The sequence below is a fragment of the Aphis gossypii genome, chromosome X (assembly GCF_020184175.1).
Source record: "Aphis gossypii isolate Hap1 chromosome X, ASM2018417v2, whole genome shotgun sequence".
NCBI lineage: Eukaryota > Metazoa > Arthropoda > Insecta > Hemiptera > Aphididae > Aphis > Aphis gossypii.
This window is the reverse complement of record NC_065533.1, coordinates 7993627-7999626: the sequence shown is the minus strand read 5'-3', so window position 1 is coordinate 7999626 and position 6000 is coordinate 7993627.

The following is a 6000-nucleotide window of genomic DNA, read 5'->3' as shown; positions in this document are numbered from 1 at the left end:
ATTATCCGGATTTTTAAGAAAGCTCTGGATAAAACTCAGTCCGATTTTTTCAAAAGTAACCGCGGTCCGCGATTAGAGATGCTTGTATAGTACCTATATACATGCCTACTGTGTATAATACATTGTAGTTTATAAAATATAATGCATATAAAAAATATCAGTACCCACGGTATCGTATTTAAAAAATTTTCAATCTGTCTTGAATGCATTATGACTTTTGATATTATATCAATAAAGTAAGCTAGGTGTCTATTTATTTTGTATTTTAATAATTATCAAGTCCACAAATTATATAATTGTATTGATTTAATAATTTCTATACATTCTAATATTCTATACATTGTATTAAACTTTTAAGAAGAGAAAGTAAAATAAAAATATTATACATTTAATATAAATAGGTACTACTGAACTAGGTAGGTATAGTTGGTATGTTAATTAATTGGAAAGTTGGTCACTTTAGCATATTAGTTTAAAGTTATACGTTATTTTACGTTTATATAGAGTGGATTCAAATTCAGATATATTTGTAATTTTGTGAAAAACTACGGCCTATAGCTTTTTTCCTGCGTCTAATTATAATATGATCTACTTCATTAATCTTTTATAAGCAAATAATTTTCAAAAACAAAAATAATAATATGAAAAATTCAAAGAAATAATATTATTATACAAACAGCCTTTTGTTTTTAGCTTTGTAAGTATAAAAAATATATAAATTTTATAGTTTTATAAATTAAATACATTAAGATAATTTGGAACAGACCATTTTTGAGGATTTAAATATAGACAATCTACTAACTGTATAGGGGTAAATATTAAATAACATGTACTGCGTGGTAATAGTAGATCATTGGTTTAGAACATATAGTGGAATACTATAATACAAATATTAATTATTTATTATTTTAATTTTTTTGTCCAACAGTAGTGTAATATACGTATGCAGTATACGGAGTATACTCATTTTTTTAAAGTTTTTTTTTGTTCAGTGATTCAAACAAAATATTATAATTATGTATGTAATTTTAAATTTTCAGATGGTATTTAATAAATATAAGGTATTTATCAAAATACTTTTAAATATTTATGATACCTCTATAACGTTTAGAGGTAAATTAAATTTGATGTCATTTTCTGAATTTAAATTTTCAAAATAGTAAGTGTGATCCACATGTAGCTTATTCTTTCATGTTTTTCATCAGATTTTCATAATTTTTGTATAGAATATAGTACATAAATATGTATATAGGTACAAAAGATAACATTTTTAGAAGAGAATTAAGTACATATTTGTATATTAAGTTGTATTACCTTACTGCTTAAGAGTCCCATGAATATTTTGAGCTATAAGTATTAAATATATCAATGATTAGTTAATGGTAACCAGCCCAATCAAATAAACTAATTTTCCCTAAATATTCCAAAAGACATAATTATTATTCCACGAAGGTTAATTTATAACATCTTCATATGTATTAAAACTTTTTGTAGATTTAGAGTAGTAGAGCGATGAATGTATTGATTTTACAATAATGTGTGTGTGTGTGTTGTTTTGTATCTGTGTACAGCATACCTAACTTGTCGAAATTATGCTTCAATTTCAAACATCAGGAGTGGTTTCCGATGACAAAGTGAATATTCTTGGTGCATTATAAAGTTTAAAAGTAAACATTTTCCAACAATTTAAAAAAAAAATCGAGAAACATAGAAAAAAATTGATGGAAAACGAGAATTTTTACGCAAAACCAGTTTTCGAGCAAATCAATTCTTTTATATAGTTGCATCTCAAGAACTAATTACCTACTGTAGTGTAAGTACTTGAAATGTATGCTAAATGTTTATATTAGTGTTATCTATACACAGTTAAATTTTCAAAATAATTTGGCTTTTTTTTTTAGTTATTCTTAGACAACTAAAATTTTCGATTTTTCTAAGTATTTTTTTTTCTGAAGTGTCGATAAAAACATTTTGGCCACCAGGTCGAAAATTGAATACGAGATTTTCTGTAAGTTTGGCTTACAATAATTTTATTGTTCAGGATCGTTTTTCGTATACAATGATGCCTATATTATTTTATTCAAATTTAATACATCCATTATAGTGACCTGCTATACAGCAGAGCGTTACCTTGTTGACTTCTCTTTAGCTACACAATTGAAACGTGTATAGATAACGATAACATAAACATTTGGTGAAAATTTTAAGTAGGAACTTACAGTGATTAGTTTTTATATAAGCGTATATATATTATATATGCGTAGAATTTCCGGTATTTAGTCACTTTTGTGTGGTGTTTCTCGATTTTTTTTCAAAAAACTACTTGAAACTTCTTACTTTTTTACTATTTATATTTAAGTAATAAAATTATTCACTATTAAAATGTTTTTTTTAGATTCTGAGCGGAGCGAGAAATGTATTGATTTTACAATGATGTTTATTTCTTTTTTATTCTGTATAAACACGTTTTCTCCCCCTAAACTTGCTCAAAAGTACAAGTGTAGGCGTGTAGCATATTTTTTGAAAGGCAAAGTTATTGAGCTGGTACTTTAAAGAGGTAATTTTTCGATTTTCGAAATGATACTCGAAATAAAAGCGGTTCAAGGAGAAAAAATGTACAGCTTCACGATTATGTAGGTAATATAAAATAATTACGGCTTTGTTTATCACCATAGAAACGAATAAAATTAAATAAAAAAGATCCCCTCGTCCGCTCAGAATCGTTTTTTTATCGAATGCAATCATATTGCATTCAAATCGAATACCTACAATTAAATTACACTGTCCAAGGACTGAAAGGACGATGGACTAACATCCGCCATCGAAATGCGCTGTCCTACCTACTGTTTGTTTCTATATTCGTTTCATACGACTCTTATGTACAATAGTACAGTACGTCTTTAGCTTTAACTACTTTGTTTCGTATACTTACTTTCTTTAAACATTTAAAAAAGACCAATTCTTTTTCAATAGGTACACGAGTACATCGACATGATTAAATGTTACTCAACACTCAGCCATAGATAAGTTGCTATTAGCTATAAAATTAAGTAGCTCTATCGTAAAAATCCATCGTTTAATATTATAAACAGACTTGTATAGTTGTATCGATTTTTGGAAACAGGTAAAATTGAAATATTCTTAAGTTATTGTAGTAACCAAGTATACCTAAATAATATACCTATTACCTATATCATATATTTTAATTTAGTTAATTGTAATTGTATTTTTATTATTCTTATTTTTTATATTACATTATTAATTTTAAAAGTGCTGTATCAGGTGTACGACACATACTGGCGTACATGCCAGCTCTCTGTCAAAAGCAAAAACTGTCAGTTCAGGGAATTCTTGCTCTGCCAAGACCGGAAGCCGGCCGACGCCTAACAAACGTCGTCCGGGCCCGGGCGAACTATTCTAGGCGAGTAATCTCAACACACAACTCCTCTGGGAGTTTTCACGAGAGCCCCCGACTCATTTGCGTAGACATAGGATCGTTAATATAGTGAATAAGTGTAATCAACTTTCTACTCCTTTGTAAAACATCGGATCTTTGTCTTAATAAAAATTACCTTTCAGTAATCTAACTTCGACTTATCATTTTTCACCTACATCATTAGAGGCCGATATTATAGCGTTTACAACCGAGAATAAATTATTATATTAATTATGCAAGTACTTTTTTCCTTGGAAATTTTTTAACATAATCTGCTTTAAGTAGGTAGAATTTTAATCAATTTTATTATTTCTTTTTTTCTAACTGTTCTAAAAAATATGTTCAACAAAATGGCAATCTTGAAAATTTTAAAAACTTTTATATAAATTATTATACAATTAATTAATTGTATAAATAATTTTTTTGATATTTTTTGAATTTTTGAAAATAAATATCGTATCTATTATTCCATTTAATCAGAATTTCAATATTTATTAAGGACTGTAAAAAAAATATTTTAACATATCGAATTCCTAGAAACTAATACTAGACTTTTGAAACATATAATATATACTGTACAGATCAAGGTACAGATAAATGTGTAATGTCATAAAAATTTACATTTCAAACTGTCATAAAAAATAAATCTGACTTTTAAAAGAACTTCATATTTTTGTTATAATTTAAACGAGGAATCTAATTATAATTTTAAAAATATTAGATGCAAAAAATCAAAAATTTAAAACTAATTTTATGATTTTTTAACTACAAAATAATTTATGAATTTTTGAGATTTTAACCAATTTTGGGAAAATTTTAACTTTTTTCTAAAAGCTTATAAAAATAGTATTTTAACAATATTTTTTTTTTACATAAACAACTTATAAGAAACACCGTATTTAATTTTCAATAGAAAATTAAATCATAGAATTAATATATATACAATTGTACATAATATATGTTATATTATGTATTTACGCACATAAAACAAGCTATCATTACATTATATTTTTGTAATTGGAATTTATGTTCGTAAATAAAGAAATTATTATTATATACATCTGATTGTAAGGTGGAAAAATTAAAAAATTAAATTTTGAAATATAATTTTAGTTAAGTAATGAGAATGGTTTTCTTATTTATACATACTATGATATTTTGCTTGCAATGAAAATTTTATTCACTTAGAAAATATCCTCGATTTGATAAATTTAAATTTAAATTGATCTTTGTGAAATAAGAATTTCTGCTTCATCAAAGTAGTGTTATAAAACTAATATCCAAAATACATATTCCATAATCTCAATATCATGACCAAATCAAATCTAAATGTACTATTATTGTTCAGATAAGTAGAAGTGTTATTCAAAATCCAATTTCAGTATTTCATACAACAATAATAAATGATTTCCAAATCAATTTGAAGTCTTGGACTTGAAAATTTGAAAATATGTATAAAAATTTTAATGACTTAAGTAATTTTGCTGAAAACTCGAAAGTTTGGTATTATTATCGAAAAAATAAATTATTAGAGGAAATCGATTTTTAAGACCAATTATTCTACCGGAGGGACATCAGTTTTGCTAGATCATTTTGATACTGCTATGTCTATGGATTTTACAGGAGATCTAGGTATAATTCAAATAATGATATTAGATTTAACTTTTAAATATTCCACTATTAACGCGGAATGTTCATCAAACTACTCTTGAACATGGACACCAAATCAACAACCAAACAGAAGAGTGGAACCATAGTTCTTAAAAATTAAAAGGCCACTATCATCCTTCTGATGGATACTAATTTTAAAAAATGAGTAGTTGTCTTCTGACGAAACAAAATTAGCTCAATTTGCAACAGGCAACATAGGTAAATCTGAAAATAAAAAAAAAATATTAAGTATGTAGTGATAGTTTAATATAACGGACAATTGATGAATATTTGACAACTATTTTTTACATAATATAACTATCATTATATTAACTTTTTTAAATAGTTGTTTTTATTTGTTATTATTATTATTTTTATAGTATTTAGTAGTACCTACCTACCTACTTACTAAATTGTAACTATAATAGGCAATAGCTAAAACGATGAATATCAAATAATCTAATTCGATATTTTAGTCTGAAAATATATTTTATTAACGTCGTACTCGCATAATGAATTATCTTCGTGTTAGTAACACGCATAACACATCAAAATGTACATCAGGCACGGCGCCAAGGGGGGGGGGGGGCAAGGGGGGGCTCTAGCCCCCCCCCAGAAAACAGATCAGCCCCTTCGCCAGCCCCCCACTAAAAAATATGTACGATAGATATTGTGTAAAATATCAATATTTAGCTTATATAATATATTTGTCACAACTAAACAAATTGAGGAATAAATTAAATAAATTATTTGTCTAATAAGGAAAAAATTTACTACAATTTCAATAAAATGTGTTTTGAAATTTGTAAAATAAGAAAAAATCTTTTATTTATTTTTTATTACCTTTATTGAGTACTAATTACTAGATGAAAATGAACAAATAAACGTATCCCAAATCATTGCATTAAAGATGA